The following is a 21,880-nucleotide window of genomic DNA, read 5'->3' as shown; positions in this document are numbered from 1 at the left end:
TATAGTAGCAACCACAGTCCCCACTCACCTTAATGAGACTTCTCTGGAAAGGCAGCAACAGGATACCATTGCTTACTTAGATTGACAGAATAGGAGGGAGAATTGAGTTGTGCTGTCCTATTATCTCATTGAAATTGTATTGTAGTCAATATTTGGCTTTATTTTAATTTGACCATAATCCTGAATTATGTTAGGATGATTAGTACAGCAGGAAAAAAAAATCTTTGAATTGGGAACATGGTAGGAGCAAGGAAAGAAAGGAATTAGGTTTGAAATCCAACTCCACTGCTTATGCTTCATATGAACCTAGGTAAATCATTGTACTTCACTTTTCCTCAGCACTCTCATTCATAAACTAAGAGTTAGATCATGGTTTCCTAATTTTTTGTGTATTATGTAATCTTTTGGCAATCTGGTAAAGCCATAATTGGCTGTTTTTCAGAACAAAGTTTTAAATGCATAACATAAAATGTATAGCATTAAAATAATTATCAAAATTTGTTTTATAAAATTCACTCACTCCAGGTAAAGGACTACGCAATTGCTTGATGGTCTCTAAGGTTCCTTCCCATTCTAAATCTTATCATCCTATGACTTTGGCCAATTTATTCAATACGCAGCCTTAAACGAACTCTAGCTGCAGTCATATGTATAGTATGTTACTTCCATGGCATTATCATGTCAGTCAATATAAATGTGAATAAGATATTCTGGTATCCAAGTTGACTGAGTAGTTTTCAATTATGTGCAGAGGAAGAACACATGACTAATAGAATCATGCATTTTAGTACAGAATGAATGCACAAATAAAAAGCATTAAGTACTAATGTTCCATAAAGTATGCAAAAGTCTGGGGAAACAAGTACACAAATGAGGCAATTCCTGCCCTCAAAGAGCTTGTATTCTACTGGAATTCATTTGTACAATGAACAAGCACATGCATATTTTATAGCCACCATATTTTTTGATGGATGACTGATAGTCATTGCAATGAATAAAGTTATTAAAGATAAATGAGTGCAGATTTGCTCTGGGCATTTCTGAACATTCTGTGTAACTTCCTCAAAGCAAAAGCCCTTGTGTAACTATAATACAAAAGAATGTTTTATAAAAAGTGTCTCCCTAAGGGAAGTAGAAACTTTAAAGGTGACCATGCCAGAAAATACTAAGGAGACAGTGCCCTTACCAAGATGAGAGATTCATATCAGCTTGTCCCTGGTGGCTCAGAATGTTCCAAATGGCAGAGAAAAATCTTAATGCATTTTAGGAAAAAAGGAGAGAATTCCCAGGCCTATTGGCCCACATTTCTTCCCTCAATGTGACAAATTCTAACTTCAAAGAATCTGTCAACTAAGAATCTGGGTACCCTATTTTACTGTTCAGACATGGGAATGTTGCCAGTGCCAAGCAAACTCTGAGGCATGTGGGCACTGGATAATGAAATCTACAAATGAATGTTGTGTCTTCATCAAGTATATGACTTTTTTTTCTCAAATTGTACTGAAAATATGTGTTTAAGTATATACATACCCTGTCAGAGAATCTGTGTAATCAGTGTGCAGAGTTCAACATCTCAGTCTGTCATCCATCTATAACAACAACAACAATAATAACAATAACAAGTGCTAAGATTTATATAGCATTTTAAGGTTTGCAAAGTTTTTTATGTACGTTATCTCATTTGGTTCTTGCTACAAATCTATGAGGGAGTAATTATTTTTTTCCAATTGTAAAACCAAGGAAACTGAAACTGAAAGAGATGAAGTGTCTTAATTAGAGTCACAGAGGTAGTAAGTACCTAAGGCAGGATTTGAACTCAGGTATTCCTGACTCCAAGTCCAACACTCTATCCACTGTATCACCTAGCTGACCAAAATCAATATTTATTGAGCACCTACTACATGGAAAGTGCTATACTAGGTAATAAACAGAAATACCAAAAGAAATTGGAAACCAGACTGCTATTCACAAAGAGTTCATAATCCAACTAAGGAGAAAAAAAATGTAACTCAGTTTTACCTAGGAGTGGTTACAAAGAAACCTGTTAAATATAAATAATTTTAGCAACTACAGGTTCTAATTAAATACTGAGAATCATCATCCTAAATTACAACAATAGAATTTACATAACACTGTTTTGTAAAGAAAATTTATATGCATTATATCACTCAATCTTTATAACAACCTTCTGAAACAGGTATCCTCTGCCTATTTTACAGATGAGGGAACTGAGGATCAGAGAGATCGTGCAATTTATCTATGGGCAGATAACTAATAATCATAAAAGGTAGGATTCAAATCCAGGTTGCTCCTGCCTCTAATTACATTGCTCTCTCTTAGACATAGCTGCCTATTTGGATATCTATCACATTGCGAGGATTAGATATCCCTCATTTATGAGAGAACATAGAGGTACTCAAAATTCACATGTATTAATTTCAGCATCATATAATGAAGGTTTTGGAGAATGACATTTGAAGATGCTAGGAAGAATTTAAGGTATTATTTAGACATAATAATTATTATTATCCAGACAAATGATTTCAACAATATAGAAAATCTCTATTCTCTCTCTACTAATGAAGGGTAGGACTGGGGAAAGAATGAAAAGGAATAAGCATTTATATAGGTTCTACTATGTGCCAGGCACCACGCTAAATGCTTTACAAAGATTATTTCATTTGAACCTCATAACAACCTTGTGACATAAATGCTATTATTATCATCTCCACTTAACAGTTGAGGAAACTGAGGTTAAGTGGCTTTCCTAGGGTCACACAGTATTTGAGCCTAGGTTTGAACTCAGGTTTTCTTAACTCCAAGCCCAGTGTTCTCTCCACTGTACCACTGCTTCTAATTCAGATCAGCAACTAATAAATTCACAGTGTGAATTCTCTAATTCACTGTGAGGTTGTCATAAGAAATCAAGCATGACTATAAGGTTTCTAGACTGGCATAATGGTTGTTTCATTAACAGGGACACGGAAGGTAGGAAGTGAAGGTGTTTTAGGTAAAGTGAAATAAAGGTGATAGAAGGGGGTCCAAGTAGAAACAGCTTGTTGTTTTGTTTTGTTTTGTATTTTCCCAATAAGAAGCTTTAAAAATGGCCAGGAAAGAGGATGGAAATCTGTGAGTCCATTCATATAAAGCTGAAGGCATGCCAATGGAAAAGATCTCTGAAATATATCATTTACCACAGCCCTGTAGAAGATAGGTTTTTGTGCTTAACATGGAGATAAATACTTAGTGACAATAAAGGATTATTTACAAATCACATATTTTGAAAAGTACAAAATGCTTATATTTCCAAGGGCTCTTTTATCTAAAGAACAGAGCATAAAAAAAAATTGGTAGTCTACATACATCTGATCTGGTGCTACATTTGTTAGTAATTAGCTATGGTATTTTGGATAGGTTATTTAACATCTCCTTTATTCCTTTAGGCTTTTGAAAACTTAGTAATATCAACCCTAAAATGTGGTTCCCAGAACCAAACACAACATTCAGAAAAAAATATTCCTAAGCACTTCCCATTCCCAATGTTTTTTATGTAGAATTTTTGACTAGTCATCTTTTCTCTAAACCCTTTTAAATGAGTTCTCCTATTTAAAGTGCTAACCAGATTATGCCCAACAACTTTCCAAAACAAACTTTAAGATGAAGTAGTCTCTTCCTCCAAAGCTTCCTCCCATTTTTACCCCAGCCATGTCTTTCTTGCAGGATAGAAATAATTCCAGAATAGAATTTTACTCCTGTTAGTTGCTCCAGTTTTGGAAGGATAAAATTATGTTGAAGAAAGAATAATAACAATAACAAAGCCATAACCATAGCAAGTCTTCCATCATCATTTTATCATGCTCCTTTGTCAACCTTGTGAATCTGATTTCTGAACTCAAATATTTCTTCTTAGTATTATATAGTAGATCTTTGTAATATTACCATTTTTGTTTCTAATGTTACTGATCTTCAGCCAAATGTACTGAAATGTATTCTGATTTCTGGATTTCCTCACATGAGTACATGATTTTCATACATTATAGCATTCCCCTGATTCCTGTTTAACCTATCACCTTCCTTTTGAATAAATTATATACTTAGAAATATTTCAAGCATGGTTCTTATCTCATCAAGGGTCAGTTACAACTGTGAAATCAAATATGTCTATTTGATTAAGGATCTCTACAATTTCTCTTGTTTGTTCCCCGTAGTTTCTACATTTGTCTACAGACAGCTGAGGTAAAAGGCTTTATTCCCAATTCCTTTATTAGATTTTAAATTCTATGTATTTGTAGCTGTCTTGACTGTTCTTCTTTCTTCCCTATAGGTTCTTTCTGTTTCTAAATTAGGGCTAGAGTTAAGGCATTACCTCACCTCTGCAAGTCAGTACTTTCCCTGTAATCTATAGGCATAAGTTGCCTGTATAACTGAGCTGTTAAGTGACAGCTAGAATCACATAGCATATGTCTGAATTAAGATTTGAACCCTAGTCTACCTAGCTTTGAGATTTGTTCTCTTTAGCAAGCTGCCTCTATTGGTATCTAAGTTGAATGTAGATAGACAGTTTTCTTATTGCACCTTCTCTTCAAATTTCAAGACATTTTGATAAACTTTTCAGGACTCCAAGTGGTTTTAAACTCACTTTAGAAATGGGAGGGCCACTAAAGTGTACATAAGTATCCCTGAGGGCCACATATTGACTTTGAAAACCACTTATTAATGTTATTTACATTTTATTATATTTTAATTATGTTAACTATTTCCTGACTACATTCTATTTTTTTTTAATCTTTACTCATTTTGAACTTAAATACATAAAGGCAAAAACATTTCCACGTACACAGCACAACCTGAAAAGATGATTCACTATAAAACCATGAATTTACTTTTCACACTGCTTATTTTTAAAAAAAAAACTATATAATAAATACTAGTCATCACTTTCAAAGCTACTCTGCTTTCTATGCTTCCTTCTACATTTTCTTTTACTTTTTGTAATTGTTATATTTTCCCTCCTTCCTCCTGCCCTAGAGATGGCTACCATTAGACACAAATATGCATATATATGTAAATCATTCTATACCACAGCCTTGGCCCCCAGAATAAAAGCTTGGGACAGTGCCCCCTATAACCAAGGAGCAAAGCTCAATGTTAGAAGTCACAAAATAGTCTGGATGATAAGCAAAAAACGTGTGGAATAAGTAGATACTCTTTAGAGTACAGATGTCAAACACATGGCTGTGGGGCACATGTGACCCCCAGCATTCCTAAGTGCCCAAACGATATTAAAATGTAATCAGTGAGCCATTCTCCAATTCATAAATGGTCAACACACATGAATAGGCAGTTTTCCAATGAAGAAATTAAAACAACGTATAGTCATATGAAAAGTGACTACAGGAAGCTACTATTGCAACAAGGAAGATCAAAACACAAACTCAGAAGAGGACAGTAATGTCAAAGTGTGCACATCTGAAACTTCAAAGTGAAATATTAATTGATCTGAAGCCCAAAAAAATCAAATAAGAGAGGGAGAAGAAAAAAAAAGAGAAAGAAATGACAGTTATACAAGAGAATCATGAAAAAAGAGTCAACAGCTTGGAAAAGGAAGCACAAAAATTGACTGAAGAAAACAACTCCCTAAAAAGTCAAATTGTCCAAATGGAAAAGGAAGTACAAAAACTAACTGAAGAAAATAATTCCTTAAAAATTAGAATTGTGTAAGTAAAGCTAATGACTTTATGAGACATCAAGAATCAGTCTAACAAAATCAAAAGAATGAAAAAAATAGAAGAAAACATAAAATGATTCACTGGGGAAACTGACCTGGGAAATAGATCCAGGAGAAATAATTTAAAAATTATTGGACTACCTGACAGCCAAATTTAATAAAAAGATCCTGTGCAGCATCTTTCAAGAAATTATCAAGGAAAACTGTCCTGATATTCTAGAAACCAGAGGATAAAATAGTAATTGAAAGAATGCACTAATCACCTCCTAAAAGAGATTCCAAAATGAAAACTCACAGAAACCTTATAGCCAAATTCTAAAACTCTCAGGTGAAGGAAAAAATACTGCAAGTAGCCAGAAAGAAACAATTCAAATGCTGAGAAGTCACAGTTAGAATTACACAGGACTTAGCAGCCTCTATATTAAAGAATCACAGGGCTTTGAAAATGATATTCCAGGAGGCAAAGGAGCTTGGATTACAACCAAGAATCAACTATCCAGCAAAACTGAGCATACTCTTTCAGGGAAAATATGGACAGTCAATGAAATAGGGGACTTTCAAACATTGCTGATGAAAACTCCAGAGCTGAATAATAGATTTAATTCAAGAGAAGCGTAACGAAGTAAAGAGGGGGAAAAAAGAAGTTATTCAATAAGGTTAAACTGTTTACATTCCTACACAGGAAAATGATACTTGTAATTCTTAAGAACTATATCTCTATTAGAGCAACTAGGAGTATACATAGACAGAGGATGTGAGTATAAGTTGATTGGATGATATAAAAAATTAAAGGGTGAAAAAGAGAATTGCACTAGAAGAAGAGGGAAAGGAGAAGCAGACAGGTAAAATATATCACATGAAGAGTCGCAAAAGACCAATTACAGTGGAGAGAGAGAAGTGGGAATTGAACATTGTTTGAACCTTACTCTCAGTGGAGTTGACTCAGAGAAGAAATAAGTTATACACTTAGGTTAGCGTAGAAATCTATCTCACCTTACAGGGAAGTAGGAAGGGAAGGAAACAAAATGGATTAGTTCATAGTTTCAACAACAGTGAATGTGTTCCAATTTTTTTTTTTACTTCCCCTCCAACATTTGTCATTTTCAACTTCTATCATTTTAGCCAATCTGATAGATGTAAAGTGATATCTCAAGGTTATTTTAATTTGCATTTCTCTAATCAATAATGATTTAGAGCACTTTTCATATGACTACAAATTGTTTTAATTTCTTCATCGAAAAACTTCCTGTTCATATGTATTGACCATTTATGAATTGGGGAATGGCTCACTGATTACATTTTAATATTGTTTGGGCACTTGGGAATGTTGTGGGTCACATGTGGCCCACAGCCCATGTGTTTGACACCTTTACTCTAAAGAATACTTACTTATTCTACACCTTTTTAGCCATATATTGTCTCTGGACAATAAACTTATACTGCTAGCATTTTAAATGTGATGCAGAAAGCCAAATTTATTCCTCAGACACCAGCTTCTTAACCAATTAACTAACAACTTTCCAAATTACTTTTTTTAATCCCTTGCCTTTTGTAAGAAGTGAGGAAGTAACCCCCTCTGGCTCTGAGTTCTTCAGATTGTGTAATCTTTAGTAATAGTAATTCATATGAAATAAATTAATAAGAATAGACTTGTGGTTAGAATATATTATTAAAATGTAAATTAACACTTATAGAACACAAAGAAACTTGAAACGTGTATATACATATATATATATATATAGATACACATTGATAGAAATACATACATACATGTTATCATCATAGATTAAACACTTCACCTCGGGTTTTGTTTGCATTAGTAATTTTAGTAATTAGCAAAATTTTAGTAATTAGTAAAATTAGTAATTAGTAAACCCTGTCTTCATAGATAATAAAACTAAGGTAAATTTCTGGTCAAGGCCATTATGAATCATAAAGCCTAAATTAATGATATATGTATGTATGCATATGCGTGTGTATCTGGCTAAAATTTTCTCTAAAAGATTTTTATGTTAGTTAATAAAATATATCAAATGGTATCACAAATAAAATCTAAAATGTTATCTGGTTTTGTATATGTGTGTGTACACATATACATGTATATGTATACATATATGTATATACATACGCATATGTATACATATGTATATACATATATGTGTGTATACATGTGCATATACATATAAATTGATTAAGAATCTCTCAACAAGTTCACATAATTTATTAATATATTAGGAACTAGTTTTAAAGATGGAAACTACATACAAAATGTAAGTAGGAAATATAATGAAGTTGATATTAAGATACTATAATATGTGGCAAAATCTCTAAATATTAAGGAAATTCAAAAATTCTTTAGAGGAGATAGGATTTAAAGTCAACCTTATAATCTGTAGATTCTGTAGAAATCAAGTGGAAGAGTTTTTGGGCAGAGGAAAGAACGTGAACAAAGGACCAAGAGGTGAGTTGAACTGAAGAAATACCTTATTGCAAAGTTGTAAAAAATGATGGGATAAAAGTCATAAACCTTAAAGTTCTGGGGAATTTTTTTCTAAGTCATTTTACATTCATTACCTCAGAAAATGGAAAGACTTATGATAGTCATAAGTAGTTGTGGCGTATAAAAAAAATTGCATGATGTAAGAAGTAGTACAAAATATACCTTCTTAGACATTTATAACAGGGAAAGGAAATAGATTCGTCATGGCATGAAAATGAGAAGCAACAGATAGACAACAATACGTTATGCAAGTAATTTGAAGATGTTAACAGACTCTAATGAAGGCCTCTACTATGTTAGATGGTATGGAGGGTTTATGGAAATACATAGAAAAGACATCTATGGAGACACTGGAATCTGCATTAGTGGAGCGACTATTTACTTCCATAAAATTAAAAATCCATCAAAGTATGTAAAAAGAGGAGACATTTAATAGTCTTTAAATTTTGTCAGCCTAAAAAACATTTCTTTATTTTCTCCTATTGCTTTAGTTAAATCACAAGTTTATAATATATGTACTCTAAGTGAGATGTTATTTTCTATGATTTTAAAACTGTTCTATTAATATGCTCAAAATCTATGGAAATGATGGTAGAAATGAGGTAAAAGAATTCCTTCTGATAACATCAGTTATCAAGAGCCACTGCTTGACTCACGTATTATTCTATTACATTGTTTTCAATTTTCCCTGATTTTTTTCCCCTACATGCTAGGCTGCATTGACTGGGGAAAAAGGAAACTTTCAATGGGTATGAAGTATAATTGGCTACAATGAAAGCTGTGATTTAATACTATTAACATTAAAAAAAGAAAAGATGCATTCAGTCCATCAACTCCAAAAACCTTGATGAATAATTTCCTTTACTAATATCCAACCTTAATCATAGCTACATTAATGAGTAATGAGGATGTTAAATGTTTCCATTAAAAAATAATTTCCTTAAATCTAGAAAAGCAAAAACTTCACCATGAATCCAGAGAATGATGTCACTCCAAAGAATCATTCTCATTCTCTTTTCTTAGAGTGATAGCCATTGCTACTAGCAGTATTTTGGGAGGGAAAATTTCTCAAACCTCTGAAAACTGCCTGAACTACAGAAGAAGTCAACAAGGTACAATTTTTAAGTTGGAAAACATAAATTTATCTCATTAAAACTATATGCCAAAAACATGTGGATTCCACTGATTAATCAAGATTAGCATTAAGTGTTGGGGCATTCACCTAAAAATGTCTAGGCTTTTTAATACCTCAATTCAGATAATTCTGGGAAATATGCATGCATACACACATTTTGGAGGAAGGTTTTTTTTTTAATCCTTAAATAATTTCACACGGGGTAAAACTTTACAAGGTATATAATTTACAGAGCCCCTAAAAAGTCAGGCTATATCAAAAATCTAAAGCATTATAAAAATCCCTTTTCAGAAATACTGTCTATATAAACTATTGCTGAGTCATGTCCCAGAAAGAAAAAAATGCATCTCTATCTCTGCTGACAATTTACATGCTTTCAATTCAAAGCAATTTAAGCTTGAAAAATAGGTTTATGCTTTATAATAGAAATGGAAAAATTCTATTCATGAGCATTCCTCAACCAGTCATTAAAAGATGGTATAGAAAACCTGGAGGAAACATTTTGAAATCTGCTTTAGTATAAGCTGACTAATAAAGCCCTAATGGGATCACCAAGTTTATATGAAATGAAAGTACAATTTCAAGGAACATATGATCACCATATGGAACCTTTATGAAAGGATAACGATGAAAGATTTGGAGGTACACCAATATTCATTTATTTCTAATTACAGTTTATGTTAAAACCCTAGCACCAGCTGTTGATAAAACAGAAGTGATTTCCTACATGAATAGAAAACCTTCTCTAGTAAGAAGCAAGAAAATATCCCATTCAGATCCACACAAGGTGCTGAGGGTCTAGATGGACTTACTCATTTTTGTTTTTCATTTTAAAAAATAAAATACTGGTTAATACACACCAAATATTTTAAGTATTTCTATACACAAAGTAAATTTAAAAGGGGAATTGTTTATGAAGCTGTGAATCTATATTTCATCTAGCTGGCTGTTCTTTTTAAGTACATAAAAATTCAACATTTTCTTTTCAAAGCTTCCCTGATTGTTTATGGTTCCTATTGCTCTTCCTTTTCTTCTGTGGTTCAGATATGCTTCAATGACCCTCTTTTCTTACTTTTCTTCTTCCTTTAATTTTTTTTGTAACTGTATTGCTATATACTTATATATTTCTAAAGACAAGTTCCACGGAACTGGGACAGTTTTAGAATTTAATTTGACACCACAGTAGCTCTGTTGAAAAATCCAAATTCTAACGATCTTTGTCTTTGATGATTAGGCGACATACTTATTTGATTCATTCTTCAATGCTTCCTAAATGAAGCCTTTTAACTCAATGAACCACGAGATTGGAGGCTAGGTGGCTCAGGATAGAATGTTAGGCCTGGAGTCAGGAACATCTGAGTTCAAATTCAGATTCAGATGCTTGCTAGCTGTGTGACTTTGAGCAAACCACTTAACCTTAATCCACTGGAGACGGAAATGGAAAACCACTCAAGTATCTTTACCAAAGACAAAAAGCAAAAACAAACAAAAGAGTCAGACATGACTGAATGATTGAACAACAAATCCTGCCTTGACCTTCCTCATTTCATACTAACCCTTTTAGTGATGGGCAGGTTCCTTTCAGTTTTTATTACACATAGCTATAGATTTTAACTTTTCAGGCTTTGCCATCATAATGGTTGAGTGATAAGTAGGTGATTCACATTAAAATGCCGTTGCAAGTACTAAAGTAATCTAATAATCAGTCAAAATGATTATTGAGGTAGTCCTAGAAACACAGGACTATAACTAGGAATTTTTGTATCTGGGCAAAAGTCAGTTGAGCAAATGGGTCATGGGGGGAAATGCGGTGATGCAAAGAGAGGGTGCAGAGTATATCTCAGGAAGTCTGGGCTCCCTCACCCAAGTGAGGTGGGTGACACAATGAAAGCTTGACTGCAATGTTTGGCCCTTTAGTGGGGTGGGATGGGGACAAGATAGTACTATAGACTGGCAAAAGACCATGAGAAAAAATTTGTGAACAGATTGCAGAAACATGCCCAGAAGATATTGGTGGGCAAAGCTTCATTCTTCTCATAATAGTTGTATCTCTACAGAAATGGAATGTGAGACAGGAGATGATATAAAAGATGTATTGCTTTTAAAATATGCTCTAGGCAATGGCTTGTTCCCCGTAATTGCAACAGGGGCTATAGACCTATTGTCGTCAAGTATAGACCTATTATTTAACTGGTGCAAAGGCTACCATCATAATGAAAAGCCTCATTTTCATTAAATTGTGGGTTTTGTCCAAAAATCTCCATAGCCTAAAGTTCTTATTATTTAAAACTTAATTAAATTACATAGAAGCATGGAAAAATCAAGAACATAAGACACATAAATAAGGAATGTAGAATGCTACTCACTTCTCAGTCGCAAGAAGGAGAAATGAGACAACTCACCTGACTGATGCAAACTTCTTGACTCTCCACTAGGACATGGACAGGTCAGGGAGGAGGTGTCAATGCATGAGAGTAGGGTCGAGGTGATAGTTGTCACTTCTACTTGCCAAGGACCAAAGAAATTAGTTTTTCATTCTAGGGAATCATGACAGACACCCTGGCAGAGGGTAGGTTAGACCGGGTGCTGGGTTTCTCTATTAAGGATGCTGGAAGATTAACAATCGGCTACTATGACTGCAAATGAATGTGATTCTTTCAAATCAGAGAAATTACTCTGTATCAAGTCAGTGCCTAGGCATGAGCACAACTAGCTTCTGTCCATACACCATGGCTACATCAGTGATCAAATATATTTCTCTGAGAGTTGGGACTGTCAATTCTTTCTAACTACATTTTCACCCAGTTCCAGCCACCCTTTCTCTGACCTTTTCCCCTTCAAGATCTATATATTAATATGCCGTGTGTCTCATGTGGGGCACACATTTCATACTTTACAGGGCATTATCAGGATAACACATTTTCTATATCATCAGTTTAATTAAATAGGATATAATTCAAAAACAAGAACCATTCTCTAGCTAATAAATCACTCAATTATTCTTTACTGATATTGTCCTTTACTTAAAAAAAAAGAAATCACTAACTAGCTATTTTGAGGATTTTTTGGCCCTTTCCATTTCATATTAAAACATTAAGGTCCAATCAAATTCACATGCAATTGTTCTTGTTCATATAGACCATTGAATAATTCAATCAAGGGGAAAAGTAGTCCTAAGAAAGAGAAATGGTTGGATTCTTCTCATCTTTAACTCTAAACAAAGAAAAAGAAAAAAAGAAAAAAGAGAACATCTTATTATCGATTAGACCCCAGAAAATATATTAATATACACATATGTATATGTAGCATTTTTAAAATCTCAGTTGCCCAATTCTAATGTTTAAGGAATTATTTTCTTTGGTTGGCTTTTGTGCCTCTTTTACCTTTATGCCAATTTTGTTCTTAAGGTATTGTTTTGTTCAGTATTTTTGTGCCTCTTTTACCAAACTGTTAATTTTCTTTTTCATAATTTTCTTGCATCACTCATTTCTCTTCCCAAATTTTTCCTATCACTCATCTCTTTCTTTAACTATTCTAGGAATTCTTGTTGGCCTTGGGCCCTGTTAGCATTTTTGGTTGTATCTGTTTTCACATTGTTGTCCTCTAAGTTTGTGTCTTGGTCTTCCCTGCCACCACAGCAGCTTTTTATTGCCAAATTCTGTTTGTTGCTGTTGTTCGCTCATTTTCCCAGCCTGTTTCTTAACTTTGAACTTAATGTTAAAGTTGTGCTCTACTCACCTGAGAGTGGGGAGGCACCGTCCCAAACTTTTTTGTGCTGCTGTTTTCGGAGCTAGTTTTGGAGGTCTGCAAGTTTTTGGTGCTTTCAAGTTGATGAGATCTGTGAGAGGTGTGGTCACTGTTCTCCTGGTCTGCATTTTACTCTTCACCCAGAAAGTGCCCTGCTCTTCTACAGCTGCAATCTCAAAGCTCCTCTTTGCCTTGGAACTAAGACCCCAAATTGTACATGGGCAATAGAACTGAAAATTAGTGCCAGCTGCACCTAGTACCCACAAAGGGCTCATTATAATCTTTTTCTGACCAGTCCTCCAACCCCCTCACCATCTCTCTGCTGAGGGCTCCTGAAACTATTACTGCTACTGCTGCCACCACACCCCCTAAGGCCTACCACTTATACTACTGCTATGCTCTAGGCTACCATGCTCTAGACACTCCAGTGTCATAGATCTCTCCTGCCAATCTCCTAAGTTGTCATAGGCTGGGAAAATGTCCCACTCTGACCTTTTGTTGGTTCTGTTACTTCAAATTTTGATTTGAGGTATTATTTTAAAGTTGTTTGGAAGAGACTATTCAGGCAGTTTGTCTGGGTTGCTGCCTCTAATCCACCATATTGTTTCTGTCAGAATTTCTAAAATCTCAAGAAATCATTGTTATAGAAATAAAACAAGGTAAGATGTTCAAAACACTTTAAGTGAATTTTGTAATCAATGTTTCATAATAAAGTTTCAAAGTCAGAATATTTCAATCAGTCAAAATATTCATTATCACAAAATTATAAATTTGTATGAATTACCTACATAAATGTGAACTGAAGGAGACTTTCAAAACACTTAATATCATTATTCTATTTTATTTGGAAGTCATTATAAATTTTACCAATCAAGCAAAAATGTTTACAGGAGCTCTCTTTTCAAATGAAGATTGCATAAAAATATAAAATAGTCAATATTTTTCATTTCTAAACACATGATCCCTTTAAACATGCAGTCTGATAAGGAAAATATGCTAGGACAATAGCTTCCATTAATTAAATATCAGTGTTCCATTGTTTAATAAGAAATCTGTTTTTAGAACCTAAGAAGCTCAGTAATAATCATGGGGCAGAATAATTAGAATTCTGTAACCCCCAATGCATAAATGTAGAAAGCTTTCAAAGATAAACAGATAAGCCTAAGAGAAAAATATATTTTAAAATAATATAAAGGAAAAGACTACATTATCAAATGGAACATGATGGATTGAAGAATAATGTTATTAGGGTGAGGTGGGAAAATGCCAAAAAAGTATTCAGGTAAATAGGAATGGAAATATTAAGAACAAATGTCAAGTTCTGAGAAGCTAAAGTGTCAGTGAAAAATATTGTTGCCATGATAAAGATCAATTAACCAGCAGACACTGCCTTAAATAATTGTTTCATCTGTATGCTTCAGTTAAAGCATTAAGCCACAATATATCTACAGATTGGTGAAATGTCAACTGTTCAATGTAAGGAGTTTTTATTCATTGTATCGGTTCCATTGACAGACTGAAAGCCCCCTGCCTTGTTTGAAGGTTCTCATTCAATTGATTGGGTCAGCTTAGTGTTATGGTAGATAAATGCTAGACCTGGAGTCAGGAAAACCTGAGTGCAAATTCAGCCTCAGACAGCTTTATGACCCTGACCCTGGACAACCTCCTTCTGCCTTAGTTTCCTCAATTGCAAAGTGAGGATAATGATTGTACCTACCTCACAAGATTATTGGGAGGAGTAAAGTAGATGATGTTTGAAAGGTTAGCAGAATGCCTAGTACATAGTAGGCATTTAATAAACGCTTGTTCCTATCCCCTTCCCCTCCATTCTAAAACTGCTGTTATGGTTATACTTACCTCTAGATGTGGATTGAATGTGGGCTGGAGATTTGGCACAACGTAGAATGAGCATTACCATTGCTCTTCTCCTGATTAGAGGAGAAAGAACCAATAGCAATTCCCACCCCAGGTTGTGCTGGCACACCCAGCCTCCATTCTACATACAGAGAATATGTAACATGATGCAACTTCAATCTGACTAGCTATCATAAACCCAAATAGCACATAATTGTCAGTGCTTTACTCTGCTGGGTGACTAGATTCTGCAAAGTTACATGAGTGGAGTACATTGAATAGCCAGTCCTACCAAGTTATAAAGGCTCTGAGGAAAGGCTAGGTGACAAACGTGTTTGTCATCTGAGAAGTAGCTTCACCAAATTCAGCAAAAATAATGTCTACATTCACTCCAGAATGAAGGATTTCTTATTTATACCAGTTCTCAAAAGTGAGGCACAGTGGAAAGAGAATGGAATTTGGAATCAGGGGACCTGGGTTTGAAAACTAATTTTCCCACTTAATGCCTGTGTGACTTTGGTAAAGTCATCATCTCTTTATTCCTAAGATTCTTTACCTATAAAGTTAAGGGATCAAATCCAATGACCTTTAAAGTCTGTTGCAGCTCTGCATTGATGAACCTATTAGCTATCATAGAAGAGTCATAGCCTATGACATTGGAGGGAAGATCCAAAGCAGATTTATGGATCCATTAAACATTGAAGTATTAATGCATTATCTTAATTCACCAGAGCAGTATATTCATTTCTGTCATTGAAAGGGCTTCGTAAGTATCTCATTTGGATTCAAGAGCTTACATATAGTTTTTTTTTTCACAAGTTGGTCCTTGCAATCCCCTATATGTTTATCCCTAGATATTTAATCAATACAACTATGAAGGCTAATACCCTTTAAGGGGGGGCTAATACCCCTTTAAATGCTTAAGGGAGCTCTTTAAGGATAGCCTCATATCCAGAAATAATTTGTCCTACTTGTGGAAGAGTAAAAAGAGGACTGGCTCTGGACATATGAGGCAGATTTAATTCTCAGTTCCGATGGTTATTACCTGCGTTATAATGGCTAAGTCACTTAACTTCCCCACGTCTTAGTTTCTATCTGTAATAAGTGGTTAGACTACATGGCATCTGAGGTCCCTTCCACTTCTAAATCTGTGAACTATGAATTTAGGTTTGAATCCTCTGATGCAGCACAAAGATCTTTGAGAACTTAGATATAGAAAGTCTGTCGATCCATTGTTAATAATAAATTAAGGATTTTAATTTCTGAGTGTCTTTGTATCTTTAGTTTTAGTATCACCTATAACTCATCGTCAGTTAGTACAATCTGTTCCAGCTGTACCCACTTATGAATAAGCTTTGAAGATATTTGGTTAAATACATGTTGAAGTGAGGGTGACTGACATTCTTCATCCATAGTCTTTCCAGTGTTAACAAACAGGTCAAATCCTTTTGATTAATTACAGATCCCTTTAAGAGGGCTCTACAAAGTCCAGAGGTTTGATGAAATCAAAACAATGTCATCTAGAAAAAGGAAGATCTAGAAAACTGTCATCAACAGGGAGTCCTGCCTTGATCTGGACTCTGTATTCAAACTCTTCCATCAGAATTTTGAATACTTTTGGTGAGCTTGCATTTTATGCCTAAGTTGATTTTAATATCAGAGGGTGATTGAAATGAAAAAAGACAGTTCAGCAAATTTATATAGTACATTAATGAAGTCTGATACTACATACTATTCTATTGTACTACTACCTTGTTTTGCTAAGAAGGAATGGTGGTTAATTGTTAAATGCAAACAAACTATTCGGACATAATTACTGAGTGCTACACTCAGACTGGGTAAATACTATTTCCTTAGCATGCTAATTTGTACACAAGACTTTTATTTTACCTGTGGAGGCTTAGGTAGTGTAAGTACATTGTTTTTCTAACATCCATTTTTTCTTTTAAGCGTGAATTCAATGTCCAATTCCAGGTATGTGGATTAGGCATTCAGAAAGCTCCTCTGTATTACACCTTTGTTTCAGATGACTATGCCTTTATTAAACAAGTTTTTTCTTTCACAGTCTCGCTCAGGTACACAGTTAAATCTGTTTATACTTGGAGCTATATCTTTGAAAAGAGGGTGTGGGCTAGATAGAGCTTTATTTGCTCTTTTTGGGTGGTATGATGCAAATAACCTATCTTCCTCATGAGTATTTCTAAACTGGATTAAATCTACTCTAAATGTGATATCTATGGTCAATCAGGAAAAGAAAAAAAAAAAACTACAAGTGATATTTCTTTGGATACAGTGCTAAACTTAAATTGACTGACCTTAAAATCAACTGAGAGTAATACCTTTTTATGGAACAAATTTCTTCATCCTCTTAGCAATGACACCAGTAATTCCAAAATAAAAACGATGCCTTTGACAGGCAGCTAACACAGTCACTAGATGCTCTGATATTAGCGGTGTGACACTGGACAAATCCATTAACCTCTTTGAACCTCAGTTTCTTCATCTATAAAATGAGGATAATAGCACCTATAGTCCATGCTGGAGAGGATTACGATGAGGCTCAAGTAAGACTTACATAAATTTCTGTTGCGATAGTCTGAGTTGTTTTCTCTCAGTCAGCACTGAATGCACATACATTAATGTGTGAACACACAGACACACACACACACACACACACACACACATGCAGATTAGTTGATTTGTTTTTAAGATAAGGTATACCTATCTTGCCCAGGCTGGAAGTACAAGGGCTCTTCATGGGTCCTATCTCACTCTGATCAGCCAGGGAGCTTTGAACAGCTCTGTTTATGATGCAGGCTGGTTCTACCTTTCTTATACAACCTAGTGGTTTCATTTTGCCATGAACTTACCAGATAAATGCTGAACTCAGTGAGTACCTCAACCTCAATTTCCTCATCTGTAAAATAAAAATGATAGCACCTACCCGGGGAAAATTTTGAGATATTGAGAATCAAATTAGATAAGATACATAAAGGTCTTTGCAAACCTCAGTGTGTATATACATTAGCTAATATATACACACATATATGTAACATATATGAAATAACAGATAACATGTATGTGTGCATGTGTACAAATATACATGCATATGTTCATTACTATAGTTATTTCCTTGGTGTGGATATTCTTTCCACCTGTGGCCAACTGAAATCACTCTATGATGATAAATAGTCTTTGAGAATTATCACGGTCAAGAATTCCTTATCCCCAAGGCAGATATTATCATTTGTCCTTCTGTTTTCTTTCAGAAAAGAACTAAAAATAATGTCGGTTCCAGGATATGCTGGCACATTCAGGCCAAGCTCTAGACTAGTGATTGTTAATCTGGGGTCTGTCAGCTTGAAAAAAATGATAACTATATTTCAACAAAATGGTTTTCTTTTACCACCATTCATATTTTATATTATTCATTTAAACACACCATCCAGAGGAAGGACCCCTTAGCTTCACTATACTATGAAAAGGATATCAAAAAAAGGTAAGAACCTCTGGACTACATGTTTGTCGTCTATGCCTTGATGTCAGCCTCAAATGATGAGACCCTCTGAATTTAGCCAGGCTTGTTCTCACACAAAGGATTTCTGGTCTGTTACCAAGACCAAACATGAAGTCTTCCAGGTTAGTAGGCCATGCCAGAGTTTGTGCTATGTTGGCATAGCTTTAAAAAATCCAGGGAAGTTTTAAAAAAATTCATGTCACAAGAAGACATGATTTTGGTGTATAAAGAATAATAACTAAGTATTAAGTGTAGTATCCATTCCAAATATTGGTAGATTTTAGTCTAGTATTATTTAATATGCTTCAGGAATAATTATTGAGAGGTTGTGTTAGGGAATTCACTAAAAAATTCTAGAAAATCTAGTGAATTAAGTAAACCATTGTGCAAATAGCCTACAATACTAGAACATAAAGTACATGATTAATAGTGAACGCACACATACTTAGGTATATACATGATGGGCACCTAAGTGGCATAATGGATAGGAGGTTCATCTTCCAGTGTTCAAATTTGGCCTCAGACACTTACTAGCTGTGTGATCCTGGGCAAGTGACAACCCTATTTACCTCAGTTTCCTCACTTGTAAAATGAGCTGGACAAAAAAAGATCAAGCCACTCCAATATCTTTTTCCAAAAAAAAACCCAAAAAACCCAAAAGAGGTCACAAAAAGTTAGACACGACAGAACAACAACAACATATACATTATATATTGCACTAAGGCTTTTGGGACACATTGTGTATATGTGTGCGTGTATATACATATGTATATAGGTGTGTATATCTAGTGTGTGTATATGTATATATGTGTAGTATGATATATGTATGCATATACGTGTGTATATGTACAAATATATATATATATATATATACATACTTTAAAACTTTGTGGCTTGCAAAGCACTTTATAGATATTATCTCATTTGATTTTACAACAGCTCCATGAGATAATGCTATACAATTTACAGCTAAGGAAACTGAGATTGAGAGAAATTAAGTGACACACCCAAGGTCAAACAGCTAATTCTAATTTGTAGGAGACAGAATCAAGGTAGGAGTGGCTATGATCTTTTTTCATCTGTAGAGAATAAATAGTTCAAGTATTAAACTATTAATCCACGTTCAAGTATTTATTTCTTTTAAACTCTTACCTTCATGTCACCAAATAATTTTGTTTTATTTCATTACAAATCTGAATTGAGAAAAGAAGAAGCAGGGTATAGTAGACAGTATTACAGTCAGAAAGACCTAGGTTTGAATACTGTCCCTAATATTTATTAGCTATGGAACCCTGGAAAGTCACTTAACCTCTCATAAAACTTATAGAATTCACTTATTAAGTCATTGTTTGTGGTCTCAGTTGTTTTGGAATGGTTCTCATATTACGAGCTTCCCATACTGATGAGATCAATTCTTGTGCTATTCATATATTCTACTATAATAGATAATACTAAAAAAAAAAGTCAAGATTCTTCAACAAAATTATGACCAACTTGAGTTATTGCTGATATGAGTATTTCTCATGGTGATATGATCAGAGGACTTCATCTATTCCTTGATTAAAAAAAAAAAACACGATTCCTCAAGAAAATTACAGCAAAGGACTTAGGTTATTGAAGAATGCCTTGCACAAATATATACATATATATATATATATGTATGCATACACATATATATTTATGTGTATATATGTGTGTTTGTATGTATGTATGTATATAGCAAATGATTAGCTTAATGGCAAAATAGACAAATGCTGGTTTACCAAGGCAGATTTCTGGGAATATCTGAATCACAGTGGCTAACCACCAAGCTCCAAACTATTGATAATTCTATACCCTAATAAAATAAAAGGTCCTACACATAGCATGGATTAAATAAATACTTGTTTAGGTATTTTTTCTTTAAAAAAATTGTGTTTTACAATTGCATGTAAAACCAATTTCTAATATTCATTTTTTTTATTTTGAGTTCCAAATTCTCTCCCTCTCTTCTTCACCTTCCCCCTCATTGAGAAGGCAAGCAATATGATATAGATTATCCATGTGCAGTCATGCATAATATGTTACCATATTAGTCATATTGTGAAAAAAGTGGACAAAAATAAAAAAATAATGAAAGTTTAAGAAATATTGTGCTTCAATCTGCATTTAGACTCTATTGGTTCTTTCTATGGAAATAGATAGTATTTTTCACCGTCTAAGTCCTTCAGATCTGTCTTGGATCATTGCATTGCTAAGAAGAGCTGAGTCATTCACAGATGATCATCATACAATATTGCTGTTGATGTGTTCAATGATCCCCTTCACTTTGCATCAGGTCATGTATGGGGCATATGGGGTATTCAGGAGGATTATGTGAAGGCTTACTGAGCCCTTTTCAGGGCTACTCATCCACACTTGGTGTCCACCTTAAGCACCAGACTCTCACCTGTGGCTCCAAGACATTACAGACACTCCAAGATGGCAGAGTAGCCACACACTGGTAAAATCATCTCAGCAGATGAGCTAAACAAGGACCAAGGGTGACCAACAGGCCTCAGAACAGTTGGTGAGTTAAGAGGATGTCTGCTACAAGCATGTGAAGGTTTCCTCTAGTGGAATGGGCAGATGAGAGCACAATGATCCAAAAGCTATGGATTCAGGTAAAGAAGATGCTGTGGAGTGCTTAGAGGTTGCCCAGGCTTTGAAAATGCCAAGGTCTTCTACTGCATCCTAGAATATCACAATCATTTTGACTTTCCTCTTGCCATTGGACTTCAATGACCCAGAAAGAGAGAGTGAGGTTGACAAATTTGTGCAACTCTGCTTCACTTAAATCCAATTCATGCACAAGTCAAGACATTACCCATGGTATCACTGGTCCTCTTTGAAAACGAAGGACAAACAAGAAGCTCATGTGAGTCTTTCCAGGTTTTTTCTTAAATCATCCTGTTTGTCATTTCTTATAACAAAAGAGTATTCCATCACAATCATATACCACAACTTGTTTAATCATTCCCCAATTAATGGGGATCTCCTCAACTTCCAATTCTTTACCACTACAAAAAAATGGCTGCTATAAATATTTTTGTACATATAGGACCTTTTCCCTTTAAAAAGAATCTCTTTGGCTTATTGACCTGGATCAAAGGGTAAGCAGAGTTTCAGAACTCTTTGGGTATACTTCCAAATTGCTATCCACAATCATTAGATCAGTTCACAGTTCCACCGAAAGTGCTTTAACGTTCAAATTTTCCCACGTTTCTTCCAACATTTGTCATTTTTTTTGTGTGTCATATTAGCCAATCAGATAGATGTGAGGTGGCACCTCAGGATTTTTTGTTTAATTTGCATTTCTCTAATCAATTGTGATTTAGAGCATTTTTCATATGACGTTAGATAGCTTTGATTTCTTTGAAA

This window comes from Vombatus ursinus, unplaced genomic scaffold (genome assembly GCF_900497805.2).
Source record: "Vombatus ursinus unplaced genomic scaffold, bare-nosed wombat genome assembly UNPS02014818.1, whole genome shotgun sequence".
In the NCBI taxonomy this organism is placed as follows: Eukaryota; Metazoa; Chordata; class Mammalia; order Diprotodontia; family Vombatidae; genus Vombatus; species Vombatus ursinus.
This window is presented reverse-complemented; position numbering follows the sequence as displayed.